At 42.6% G+C, this 14583-nt stretch overlaps 1 protein-coding gene across 3 annotated transcripts in view; it reads right to left on the bottom strand.

Moving 5' to 3' along the window:
- The window catches only part of KCNG2 (potassium voltage-gated channel modifier subfamily G member 2), a 53125-nt gene extending 39060 nt beyond the window's left edge, over positions 1-14065 (bottom strand). For 2 of the 3 annotated variants that reach the window (XM_041427511.1, XM_041427508.1), the window contains exon 1: positions 13123-13277. The gene's annotated coding sequence lies outside the window, so the exon portion shown is untranslated. Of the gene's footprint in view, positions 1-13122; positions 13278-13527 lie in introns of those variants that run through there. The other variant, XM_041427509.1, reaches the window with a different exon arrangement.
- Positions 14066-14583: the final 518 nt, after the last annotated feature.

The raw sequence follows: 14583 nt of genomic DNA on the forward strand, positions 1-14583 counted from the left end.
AAATAAACCTGGTCAGCGGCTATTATAAAATGCAGAATGTGCTTCTACAAACAGAACAAGCAAACCTGTGCAATTGGTGCATTCATAATTTATTTCAGTCATTCTGTTTTGCTGACATATTATTTATTCTTCTTAAAACCTTTTCCAATGAGTTGTTTTATGTTCCAATAAAGGCTATCTTAAATCTCTCATTTATTCCTGTTTAATTCTGAATATTTCACTACTTGAAGCTTCCAATGACTATCTGCAAAGGTTACATTTAGCCTTCCATATGCCCCTCTTTCTCATACAATTGTTTACCTTCTAGGACAAGGACTGGTATCAAACTTCCTTTCTTTTGATTAGGCTTCTTTCCGACTGCTAGGTAGCACGTGTACCACTTAGGCTTTCAGTTTAATGCCACAATTAAGTGTCAGCACTTTTTATGACCCTCAACTTATTTTCCCTCCACAGATTGATCTCCTTTCATTATCCTTGGCAGTTCTAAAACCTTTCAAAATTTAGTCTGCTGAAATTCAGTACTAATGCAAAAGGATATAAAGTTCACCCTGACAAGAGATAACTACAAATTTTGAGCACACCTCTCTAGTTAGCCTTGTCCAGTCTTACTTCATCTGTCATTCAATGCCTAGAAGCAGAACTTGGGCACACTATACAAACCCTAAAACCAGAGGCACATTCTTTCCCTAGAAAAATATATACTTTTTTCCACTTCCTGAATAGTTCTTCTCCTCATAACTTTTTCAGCTACTCTTAGTGAAATTATATTACCCGACTGCTTTGCCTAAGGCAAATGGATATATATTATTTCAGTATCTCTTTGTTTTCTTTTTTCCTTCTGGAGGGTGAGGCCAGCAAATTTTATACTAGACTAGCAACATGCCATGAAGTCCAAATTCAAAGAAATCTTCTGCATGCCTCCTGCTCTAATTCTCGCTTTGAAAATTGGTACTTCTTATGTTGACTTGAAACATGAAAAATAACTGTGTGTGGCCATAAAAATGCACAGGAAAACAAAATATGTCAATGACACTGAGCTATTTTTGTCTTATCTGCCCTTCTGGGTCTATTCCAGCTATACCACTCTAGTTAAGTCAGTTACTTACTATCAGTTGCTTGCCAGCTCCTGGCACTGCTCCATTACTTCTTCCAGGTGACTCACAGACCACAAGATTGACCTTAAGATAGCTTCAAATGAGAATAAAATGTATAGCTTGCCAGAATAAACACAATTTCTCTTTCTCCTCAGCCCCAGTCTCATCCCACCTGTGCTTCCCATTCCAGAACATTCAGAGTAGGAGGAAGGAGGTTATTTGAAGCATAAGCCTGCAGGTGTTTCCAAGACGCATCTGTGGTTAAGCAAAGATTTTCCTTTGACTTTGTCCAGCTAAAGAGCAGATGAAAGTAAATAGACTTTTTCCCCCCCTCCATGATTCTATCTTTTGCATTTACTTACTTCTGAAATGCTTTCCAAATGTTTTCTCAGGGTTTGGCATAAAATCTTGGTATGCTGCCTCCTAAAATTCTCCTCAGACATATGTTATTTGCCTTGAAATTGATAGTGTCTTTCCACTTCAGAAAAAGTCTTCCGTTGAGGCACCATGAGATTCTCTATTTCCAGACCAAATCCATTCAGCTATCAAGGAAAGAATTAGGTCTTCTACAGACCTACAGTCAGGGCATCCAGAGAGGAAGCTGATCTGCTAAATAAGGAGCTGCCTTTTCCACAGCGCCTTTTCAGAGCTGAACTGCCATATGCTGCTGCATATCCCTCCTTCACTCACATCCCCTCTGGAGGAAACAGCTCTGTGTGCTTCAGTCCACTGGCTCAGCCTCCCCCAAAATGGTGTGCACTTTACTTAGTTGCAGGCTAATATCTTCTTGCCCCACCTCAAGTCACTGAAACAGGTTTTTGGTGCCTTGGGCACCCTTCAAAGGAGCAGGTGCCTCTTTTGCACACACACTGCACCAGATGATGCAATAGGGACACATGATCTTTTGAGGGTCCGTGGCAGGCTGAGTCACAGACATGAAGTGACATGAGACACACTCTTTCTTTCTGTTTTTTTGTGAGAAGCATGCAGGGTTGAGGAGGTAGAGAGAAGTCAGTGTGGTTCTGATTCCCTTGCACTGCATCAAGAGAGCAGGAGGATAGGCAATGGGAGAAGAGCTCTGCTAGGCCCAGCTTAAATCTATCTCTATAACATATTAAAAAGAACAAAAGCTTCAGTATGTGTCATTGAGGCTGAGTGGTACCTTCTGTACAAAGAGAGACTCCTTGAAGCGTCCTGTGACACCAGTGCCCATCGGGCGTCAGGACTGTGTAGTGCAATAATGGAGCTCTTACAGCTAAGCATTCACACAAACCATTCCCAGCCCTTCTTGGGCTCAAAAAGCTTTGAAGTGACACTCCAGGCAAGACCTCCCTCTTGCAGTCTCACCTAAGCATTCCCTCCAGCACATCCTGCATGCCAGATTGTAGCAGGCATTCCTAATCCCCTAGCTGCCTGCCTTGTCCTTCTCTCCAAAGGGACTTTGGCATCACTTTCCACACATTTTGCCCCTGCAAAGCTACAAAGGCTTGCCCCTCACATTCATTCCTGCCACTCCACGCAAAAAAAAAAAACAAAAAAAAAAAAAAACCAAAAAAAAAAAAAAAAAACCAAAGGATAGAATGTGGGTGGGAAATAAAACCTGATAAATGAGACTGCCTTTACATAGCTACAAAGCCCTAAACATAAATGTACTAATATACTTATTCCTGTGCTGTTGAGAACACACTGGTATAGCAAAAATGTAACACTGGAAAATAATCAACACAAAAATGTGTCAAAATCCATCACTGGATCCCTGGAAGCCCACATGTTGTTTCCTGGCACTCCAACATTTACCAGTTGGCTTGGATGAAATTACGGAAAAGGCAGAGGGACACTCTTTTCACACTCATTCATTATCTTCCATCCTCACTATCACTGTACAAGACACAAGCTCCGTACCACCACCAATGTAGGGCACAATGTCATGTTGCCTCTTGCCTTTGCCTTTCATCCAGCCCCTAGATGCGGCTGAGGAGTTAATTCAGAAACCTGAAGTCAGGCATTGTTGATCCTAGCTGGTAAGGACCCACACCTTTACTCACAGACAGTCCCATGACTATGCAGCTGGTGACTCTGAAACCACTTCAGGTGACACCTGTTATCTCTGTGAATGGGTAAGTGAATGCACAAAATGAACAGAGAAAAACTCTTCCTTGTTCTGTCCAGAGGACAGAAAATAATGCAAAATGTACAGATAAACAGCCTGAACACTGTTGTTCTACTCTGACTTAGCAATATTTTAAGTCAAAACACCAGTCCGTGGTAATTCTACATTAATTTATTTTAAATGAAAGTGGATCATTATATTATGACTACCTGAATACATTTAATCGCCAGCTGAAATTCCATCAATAGATGCCTCAAAGATGGACCATGCCTACTATCTTTCATAGGTGGAAATAGGAGGACAAAATCAATAGTTACAGAATACTTCATTGGAAAGTTCCAAGAACCTGCACATTCATGATGCATCCTGCTTTTGGGAGCAGTTTACCACTAAACCCCAATGCTGCATTTTCATTTACATTCTGAAAACAAAGGGTTTGATTTCTTTTGCACCCTTCTTATGGTATTGAATTTAATTTTAGTTGTGTCTCTTGCTTCAAGATTTTTCCTGGAAATCTCCAGTGATGCACAGAATAACTTAAAAATTGTAGAGTAGGATCTTTTGGTTGTACAACTACTTTTACTCTTTATTACTTTTTCTCTTTAATTCTCTTTTGAGAATGCCAAGAGTGGTATAAAGAATGCCAAGGAAGCAAAAAGGTGGGGAAGGAATCATGTCACTAAACTTCAATAGTCTGAATGTGCTTGAAAAATCTTCTTGACCAAGAAGTAAGCAAGAAGAGCCCAGACAAATGCTGACTCCAGAGGCTTCAGAAAAGAATCAGGTGGCTGCCACTATACATGACAAATCCTCATCTGACTTTCTGGTTCTTCATGCTGACACGTGCATAGAACAATGTGCCCCCTTATAAGACTTATTTATAAGAAGCTCAATTAATCCAGTTTATTAAAATGTATCAAAGTATCAGTTTTGGATCATACATCAGTCTTCTCTCACTTAAGGTAAAGGTGAATCCCTTTGTTTGAGGAATAAATAAATTTTAGATAATCTTAAAAAAAATTAAAAATTTTCCAGTATTTAGAATTATAGTATGTTGTTGAATAAGGAGCCATGTTTGATATGAAACAAAAAAGCATGCATATCCACATGTGCAGCATTTGAACAGGTATTATTTGTCACAGTCTCCCACAGATGCTATCAGAGCTTACAGAGAAATGCAATGGTTATTAAAGATGATTCACTGCACTTATTAACATGACAAAGCACAAGAACCCTAAGCTAGTCATTAAAATGAATGAGATTTGATAAATAAAAGAGAATGTATGAGATTTGATAAATAAAAGGCTTTTCAATGTTCTATAAGGACCCACTCTTGAAACCCCTTACTTTTTGTGAGCCCATCAGCTTCAGGACATCAACGTACTCAGTAGTCTGTGTGAATTACTCATGAATGCAACTCCCAACTCATGCTATTCTGTCATCCAATGCCGCTGGGACAGTGCAGAGAAGAGGCCAATCTTTGATTGCTAAAATTTTTCACCTACAGAAAACAAAATACTGTGATGCCAAGTCCAAGCTAGTGCATGTTTTTAAGGTATTTATGCTGATTCCCTTCCTGCAGGAGAAAAGCAGAGCTTGCAAAGTGACTTCCAGATGGAAAGTGCATCCCTGGTCATACAAACAGACCAAGCTGGGCAGTCCTGAGGCTGCTCTCACTTGACCTAAGTGCAGAACCATCGTATTGGAACTCAGAGTAGAGGAAGAAAGCCAGGTGAGAATCAGCTATTTTAATTGAAAGGTAATTAGGCAAGAACACCAGCAGATTGCAGTGGAAATTGAGAAGCCATAGAACAAATTGCTCCCATGGACTCAATGATCCTTGTGGATTCCATCCAACTCAAGACATTCTATGATTCTATGATTCTAAGGGTGAAGTCTGTCAGGATTAGACATTGAATGTAAGTTCTTTTCACAATATTTTTTTTTTAATTTTAAAGCCAGAAAAGAAATAAAATCAGAAGTTTTACTCTTGCTTATCCAAGAGTGATATATTATTCATCCATGACTCTGAGGGTTTTAACTCTAGACCGCTGTACAAGTACAAAGAAATAAAAGTACAAACACCTAGGACTGAGACATGCTCTCATTTACAGAAAGGTAGGTCTGGACAGGTCCCTTTGATTTACCTCAGCCAAGAAGAACATTTGCCTGCCATGCAGCCAGGAATTGCTCCCAATTAAGAGCCCTGAACAGCAGTCTGCAGAACAAATTCCAGTCCCTCTGATGCCAGAGGAAGCCTTCATGGTGTGAAGTCTCATACAACCACCGGGAGAGGCTGAGCTCAAAATCAGGCTTATAGGGAAACACTAAATGCAATACTAAACTGAGAAATATTTTAGTGATATTTACATTGAAGAATATACACGTGATAGAGGATATTCACAATCTACAATCACAAAATGCTGGGACTCTCTAAAGCCTGGAGAGTATGCTGCTTCTCCTTCTGGTGGATAAAGACAAGGTTGTGTATGCTGTGCATTTCCCAGCCTTACAAGACTCAACCTTTTTTTTCTAAATCAGTAGATATGAAATGGAGCCTTATATCTCATTCTAGACTACTTAAACTTGTCATGAAAAGACTTTTCAAAATTTCTCTTTTTTTCTCTCTTTTTCATATGTAACCCTGATCAGCTTCCTTAATCCACATATATTTGCAAAGGTTTTTGCAGGCTTTAAAGTCATACTCAGAAAAGTCCTTCCTGAAACACCTTTGATGACTTTACAGTATATAATAACAGTAAAAACCACTCCTCAAAATTTGAATAAATGATCTTGAAAAACAAAACAGATAAGAACATGGCAATAAAATTATTGTAGGTACAGAACTTAAAACAAATCAACCTTATCTGAACCAGAACTGGTGCGACTAAGGTTGTTCCTGCCTTCTCGTAGGCTGAATAGAGGAGAGTTTCTTAAGGAATTGATATGACTTTCCCTTAAACAATGAACACAAGTTCAACTGAATGCAAGCCAGAAAAAAACCTAAAACTTAGCTAGGAACTTAGAATGAATATATTATTGAGTACTGCCACAGAAACTGTCTGATTAAACGTAACAGGGTCATGATTTTACCGTATGCTCCTCTACATTGAAAGCCATCATATAAAGGATACAATTCAAAGCTAGCAGACTCATGCACATCAATAGAAACCACAGACAAGCCTCTTGTGGCTTCACTGATTGCTTAAGCTTGGCAGGTAAGGCTGGTCATTCTGAGCATGGAGGTAAGTTCAGAAATATGTCAATATACATTATTGCAATCAACAGGCATTAGTGTACATCAGCGTGCATTACTGTAATCAAATTTAACAGCTCAACTGAACAACAAGGTCTGACAGTCTGAAAAGATGGCAAAAGGTTCAGTAATGGTAACAAAGTGGTACTAGACTGTCCATGGAGGCACACAGCAGGTCTCTGCCAACTAGGTATAACTGCAATTTCACTGCAAGAATCAGTCTTGATGGTCTACAACAATCTTCATTAACTAGAAGCACATTATAGTGATCTTCAGAAGCGATCATTTCTGATGTCAGAATCAGAAACTAAAATTTGTGAGATGTGTCCTGGGAAATATCTGCTTTTTTCAAGTAGCTCTTCCTTAACTTTGGAACATTATCAAAGGTAGTTTGTGAGGGAAATTTTTAATTTGTGAGAACCAAGTAAAAATTTCATCCTGACAGGTCAGAATAATGAAAATTCTAACCCATACAGACTTTAGTCTTGGGATAAGGTTTGAAAAGCTCTAAAGAGTCTTGAGTTTCACTCAGAGTTTTGTTGAATTAATTTATATTGTGATTACAGAGTCTCCATAGAGGCTCTGGCTTCCTGGCTTTACCAGCTGAAAAAAATTGCACAGATAATCTGAAGGAAAACAACAATTTTCCGCACATCCATTACAATCTGTTCAGCACGGAGTACCTAGGATTCTCTGAGAAGTTCAAACACCCCTCATCTTTCCTCAATCTCACTCTATCCTTCATCATATTATTTAGAACATTCAGTGATTCACAGTGTTGACAATTCACTTTTTCTAGCAATTGTTTACACCTCATTTCTAAAGCAGGATCTTGGTTCTTATTCTTAGAAAGATATTAACCCTCCCTCCTAAAAAAAAACCACCAAGTCCAAAACCAAACAAAACCCTAGAGATTTTTTTCTATACACTGCAAAAATCTGTCCATCACAATGATAACCACATTCAGACAGTGGGAGAGGTTCCTGGCTGACACTGCCTTACGCCACTCGGGCAAACACGACCTAGACCCATTAATGGGAATCACATATTAGTCCCTTCATTAATCTACATCACTTGTGTGGTTAAACCAGCACATTGCTGTTCTTGCTCACTCTGAATGTGATGCTCTTATATTATTGCTCATGCAGTTCAGTGCTGCTTCAGCTGTAAACAGAGTTTAGCTGTGAATGAATTCCTTCCAGCTCAGGCCAGTAACAGCCCAGTGATGCCAAAGGCACCTGAACCAGGAATAGTACACAGCACAGAAACCAGGGCTCACAATCTATGTACTACCAATACAAGGGAGGGACCAAGGGGGAAGAGAAGGCAAAAGGGAGAGACTCTGAAAGGATGCAAATGTTTACACCCCCCAAATCACCAAAGTAAGCAGATCTGCACTAAGAGATACCTGTTTTCAGACAAATGGGTATCCAAGCAGTATTCTCCTTGACTCAAAGCTGGTTTGATGTGACAAACATTTAAAAGCAATAGTGTAGGTCCAGTTCTAACTCAAGAAATGAAAAAGTGAGTGGAAACGAGCTTGTATTTCAGGATCCAATTCTGTTCAACATCCTGGACAGATAAAATACAAAAGTCTCAGAAATGTGCTAGACTTGAAGAAGTTAGTTTAGTTTTCAGGGGTACAGGGCTAGGCACAAAAATATTATTCTCATGGCTGCGCCAAATCCCTGGAGGATGGTTTATCCTTAATCTGGTTTACTTCTCCTCCTTTTTCCTTAATCTGTCCAGTTTCTCCTTAAACATTTTAAAATCACAGATGTCTTGTAACTCAGTGGGGTAAATGTGCACAAAATGATGATGTGAGGAATCCGGTTCACAGCCAACACACAACTGCTACACAGTACATCTAGGAAACCTGTCACATTGTCAGTCCATCCCAAGAATGTGTCTGACTAGAAACATTACAAGAAACCTCAACAAACATGGCAAGATGGCAAGAGATATATAATAAACAAATAAACATGTTTATAAATCCTCTCTGAAGCTCCCAGAGCACCATGCTCAAATCCCAGGCGTACTAAACAAAGCCAGTGTAGTAGTGGGCTTGGTAGTGTTAACAGTCAGACTTCATGATCTTAAAGGTCTTTTGCAACCTAAACGATTGTATGATCCTGCTGTGTCTCAGCAGCCTTTTCCCCCTAAGGAACAATGGAATTCAGGCAGAGAAAGGTATCACCAGCATGGCCCCAGCTGCTCCCATTCCCAAGTGGGCATCCTGGCACTACTCTGTACACAGACAAAGACAGATCTTACCCATTACTCTCTGCCCAGTTGGTATCAGTCTATTTATTTTGTTCACAGAACCATTTATAGATGGCTGAGACAAACAGCTCTAACTCAATTGCCAAAATTTCCCCACAACATTAATATTTACGAAGCGCTTCTTGTGGGTACCATCTCAGTCTAAATATTATTTGTATCTTCAAGAAACACAAAGCTCTGAATAAGAAGATGAGAATAATCTCCATAAACACCAACATGTGTAATTCTTCTTGAAACAACACTGAAAAGATACATTTTTAATGCTTTATTTTTGTTTCATCTTGGTTGCTTTAATATTCCTAGAATCTTGAGTACATTTTTTTCTTTTAAATGCTCATATCCTTTCCCATTTGTCAAACATTGATTTAGCTCCTGCAACTTGTGCAGAACTCTAATTTAACTTCTTTTAGTGGGATCTCTTGTTTTCAACAACCATCACAGATTCTACTGAGAGTTCAGAAAGACAATGGCTGACCAAGCACACAGCATGGAGAGCCATTGTTTGTGCAGATACCCTGGAAACATAGTGGTTTTACATTTATTTTTACCAATAGCTGGTACCACAGTTTACAGTCTTAATTATCCTTATTTTTAAAGTAGTTATTTAGAAACCTGAAAAAGAAGAAGAAAGAAATCATTTGGGACCTTTTCTACTCAGGAATGGGAATAGACTGTAGCAGCTTAATTCAATTACAGTAATTCCTCCTTTAGCTTTTTGTCACTTGGAAAAAATACCACTAACCTCTGACTTGCTGTAAAGATTTAGATTTTATCACCAAATAGTGGTGAAATGGCAAATGTGTTGGTAGAACCTGAACAATTACCAGAGATGCCTGCTCATGTTAAGAAGCTGGGAGACTGCATACTTTATCTTAATTCCAGGGTGAAAAAACAAAGATTTAAAATATTTAATAAATTTAAATCTAGAAATTACTGTTCATACACCTAAGGTTAGTGAAAGCAGAGTGACTCTAGTCCCTTTCTCACCTTAAATAATACAGAAGTGCCCATCCTCTCTACTGGGAAGTCAGAGAAAGGCCACTGATCTTTCATTAGGCACTATGACCAGCACTAGAGCCTTCACAAACATTGTTTTTTTCACTCAGCTCACCCTTTAACCACAGGGCACAGGATCTGAATTTGCATTTGTATCTTAGTCCAGTGAAGAACAAAACTAAGTGAGGAGCAAGGAAAAAGTCTCTCACAGGTAAAACACTACACAGGAGGAACAGAAGCAACAGACCCTGACTTTCCATGGGGTTAAAATGCCTCTTGAAATGGAATCTGCGTGTGGTGAAGAGGCAGCACACACCAGGGAAGCAGTACCAAGTAACTTAAAGTTTGCAGGTTTAATTAATTGGTTCTTAAAAATGCCTGATGCAAACAAATCATTGAAATCCATTGGCTGATTATGACACCTCTTAGAATCTGATGAAGATATTCATCTGAGTAGGGAAATGCGTGAGTTGGGTAACTCAAAACTAATGTCTTAACTGAGCAAATAAGTTACTCCATTCAATTCAAGGCACACTGAGTATTTAAAGAGGTACTGCACCAGAGCTGATAGGTTTCTTCCTGTTTTTAGTAGAGCTGGAAAACGTTTGAAAAGAAATAACCTCAATTCTTATCACCTACATGCATCTGAAAGTTTTTGAACCCTCTGCTGAAACCCATCTGTATCACAGTTTTAACACTCTGGCCCTTGATTGCCCATGTCATTTTTAAAATAAGAGAAAGGCTCCTCAATCACTCAGACATTTAAAAGATTTGGAGTTTCCACTACCTCCAGTTTCCTGTTTCTTCTCTTAATACTATTAAAATTGAACATTTATTTTTATCATTCATTCAGTCCTAAAATGTTGCCTCTTTTTCTTTCTTGCAAACAATCTGAGGACACAAGGATCAAATCCATCTCAGTCTTTCCCCTAATTGCTCAAAACAAGCAATCAAATAGCTGTGTGCAGGCAAGTTCACTAGCTAAAAGCTATGCCGAGCATTCAGAAGACAATACTCTGGAATAATTCCCCACCTGGGTACTCACCCCATACCAAGAACCAGTGCACAATCTCAGCATAGCTACAGCTACAGCATCATCAGTTCCCACCAGCTTTTCTGGCTCTAGCTTGTCCAGTTAGTCTGGTCTCGTGCTGGAAAAGTCCAAGGATTTCCACAGTGCCTAAAAATCCATCCAACACTGGCTTGACTACTGATCCTGTCTGACTGCAGACAGCGCTGGGTTCAGTGCAAGGCACAATCTGATTACGTGGGGGTAATTTCTTACAGTGTCCTGAAATCATGGTCAGGCATTTAAAAGGATTTCTCCCAGAATCAAACACAAAATGACAAAGGAAAGGGAAATATGAATATGACCATCACAGTCCTGCTTAAGTTCAGCAAAGAAACGTAATTCTAATGAAACTCTTCTCTCATCTGTTTTATCAACACGGAGCTGCTAAGGGGAAATTAAAGAAATATACTCAGTCATTTTAGGTCTTCAAAACCAAAGCCACATAAAAAAAAGCTGGGCTATATTAATGGGGACCCTGACAATAGATCTAGGAACTGAAAGTTAGGCATACAGAGGGTATCACATTTAAAAACGGAGCTGAAACTTTTCTTTCTGTGCTGTTTTAAAGCCAGTCTGTATTTCAGCCCGAAGTGATGGCAAACATTTATTGACAGTTAATGCAGCGCTCCTGCGATGTATAATTAGGCACAAGCCCAGAGGCACAAGGCCAAGTGCTGTTCATCTCTTGGCAAGTGCATAGTGTCTCAGATATGCACTGCCTGAAAATATCCAGTGATATTGCTAATGTTTTTTAAAAGGCAGGAGTCTTGAGTTTTCACAGAAACTGATACACTGATTAACCCACCCAAAATAAAAGTATAATGGAAAAAGCCCTGCAACAGTTCACTCAGTTTCTAACCCCTCTTTCCACACATCAGGAGAGATGTACCAAAAAAAGACTACCTTCCTTTGCCTTACCTCATTATTTACTTCAGCAGTGTCAAATCAGATCTTTCTTGCTTGGCTAAAAACCTTTCCAAAACAAGTGAAAACATCTATCAGCTTTTACCCAAGGGAAATGAACTGCTGAATATTCAATCATAGGTTTCCTTCCAAATGCTCTGCTTGTTTGTTTTAGTGAAGCCTTAAGAAGGGCAAATAAAAGGTTTGAAATCCTCTGAGCAAAGCTGACTTCTTTCTCTGAAGGTCACCCTCAAGTAATTTCAGAACCATGGAAGTAGCCAGGGGAGGGATAAGCACAGTCAAAAGACAGCTTTTCTTATCAAGAAACTTTGGTGCTTCAGGCTGAATTAAAAAAATACTGTCAGGTGGAGGTTTGCCACTTTTTATGGACCTAACCAATTTTACCCTGGGGAGAAAGACAGAGTAAGAAGTTCTAGCAAAAGTATCTGCTGCACAAGTGCTTCAAAGAAAGGAGAGATTGCCTTTTCAGAACAACTCCACTAGAAGTGATCAGGCTCTTATGGTCAATCAAGGGTCTTATGGTCAGGTACTTTCTTCTTTGGGACAAACCTTAACCACTGTTTTCAGGGTCAGTGCCAAAGTTGGAATATTCAAACCATACGGTATAGACCTGAATCAAGACAGCCCCTTCATATTCCTTCAGAATTTACGTTATGATCATACTAATAACATGCACTCAAATTGATAGTAATGCATTTAGCAAACATTAACTATGACTGCCTTCCTATTCAGAGCAAATTTTGCCTAGAATCCAAACTGAAACTCACAACCACGTTGGCTATACATATTATTTAGGAGATGTTGCAGCCTGACTAAAGACTCAATTTTGTGTAAACCTTGAGAAAGACCCGGGAAACCAGCGGGAGCTCTGCCTAAGCAAAAACTACAGAATTTAGGGCCCCTGTGCAGCTCCATGCACGGGCACACCACCGTCATCCCATTGACAGCTCCGCACGCCCCGTTTCTGTAACGAAAGAGAATCGCCACTCAAAATCCGCAAGCAGGCAAGAGAACAAAGCAGCGCTCCGGGGCAGTCCGGACAGGGCAGCGGCTGCGCCCCGGCACAGCTCCCGCCGCGCCCGCCCAGCCCCGTTACCTTCTGCCGCGGCCGCGGTGCCGGGCAGGGCCGGCCGCTCTCGCTCCGCAGGGCAGGGCAGGGCCGAGCCCGCCGCGGGCAGCGCCCCAGCCCGGGGCAGGCGGCAGGGACGGGGCGGCAGCGCTTCGCCCGGCTCTGGCAGCACCCCTCGCTCCGCGCACGGCCCGGGCACGGATGGGACCCGGCAATTTCGCGCACGGTGCCGCCGGCCAGCGGCGGAGTTGCCGCTACCCAGCGCCATTCCCGCGCCCAGCGGGTGCCCCCGGCCCTTCCGCCCGCAGCCCCTCTCACCTCAGGCGCTGCCTCCTCCCCGCCGGGACCGGGGACGGCGCAGGCTGCCCCGCTCCATCTCCTCGCCCCGCTCCCGGCTCCCTGCTCGCTCCGCCGGCGCGGCCCCGCTCGCTGCCGCCGCCGCAGCCCCAGCCTCAGCTCCGGAGCGCCGCCTGCCGCCGGGGCACGGCCCCCCCCCGCCCCCGGAGCGCCGCTGTCCCGCCGCCCTGCGAGCCTCAGGGGCACCGTCCTGGCCGGGCAGCGGCGCTCATCTTTCATTCATGTCTTTGACCCGCAGCCCCCTCCCCTCATCGGGGCAGCTCCGGCCCCCTGCCCGGGCCGCTAGCGTGAGTTGCCGAAGCACTCAGCCCGAGCCCGACCGTGACGCGCTCTGAGGCCGCGAACGCTCTCTCCCGGGCGCCGGACCTGTGTTGGCTGCGCTGCGGTCCCGGCTGACTTTCCCGCTCCGCTCCGAGCCCGCGGGTGGCTCCGTGCAGCCGGCAGGTGAGCGCTGTCAGCGAGCCCGCGGGGCGTGCCAGGAGCTTCCCAAGGCGGGGAGAGCCCTTTCCCCGAGTTTCTGCCCCAGCTCGGCGCAGCCGGAGCCCGTCGGGGAGGCGGCAGCGGCGCCGGCAGTCCGCGGCCAGCGGGGATGGTGCCCCGGCAGAGCGCGGCTCGGCTCGGACCCTGTCCCGACCGCTGGCGGGGTTCGTGTGTGCCGGGGCTGCCAGGATCCCTCGCGGGGAAAGTGGGGAGCGGCGTTCACAGACGGTCGGGCGGAGACATCATTGCCCTGCTTGATGTCTCCGATCTGCGAGCGGGCGCTCGGGGGAAGGTTGAGCCTTTGGATGCCGGTGAGTGCCTGTCAGGCTCTGCCCGCGCTTACACCGCGTGTACACCGCCGCAGGATGCCGCTCCACCGGGCAAACCAAAAGCACACCACACTCGTAACTTTTATGGTTTTAGTAACGAGGATGATTTACCCCGACTCCTCCCTCTCCCTCCCTCAGCCCCGATCGGTACCAAGTTACAACCTATTTGGAAGGATCGAATTGCATTTCCCGAGGTGTTTCTTGTCTCCTGCCAGCTTTTTTCAAAATGCCTCTGTAGCTAGTACATGAATCCAGATTTTTGTCAGTCTTAACATTTTATTTTATTATTTTATTTTATTTTATTTTATTTTATTTTATTTTATTTTATTTATTTTATTTTTATTTTTACGCTTCATTAATTTTTATTTTTGGGGTATTTTAAAAAAATATTTCCTTCCCTTCCTCTTGGGGAAAATTCTGGCTAGGTCTGGCATCTGTCATGATTTTTTGCCTCTTAATACTGAAGAAAAGGTCATGTGTGTATTAATTAGTTTCTTTCCTCAGTTAGTGGATCAAGTGCAAGAATTTTTTAGGTCAAACTTGATAAAAATTGTCAGTCCCAGGTAGCCCCTTGTCTGTGCAAGGAGCCAGCTCAGAGACAGCAGGATGTAGT

Source organism: Onychostruthus taczanowskii, unplaced genomic scaffold (assembly GCF_017590055.1).
Source record: "Onychostruthus taczanowskii isolate IOZ18803 unplaced genomic scaffold, ASM1759005v1 scaffold115, whole genome shotgun sequence".
NCBI lineage: Eukaryota > Metazoa > Chordata > Aves > Passeriformes > Passeridae > Onychostruthus > Onychostruthus taczanowskii.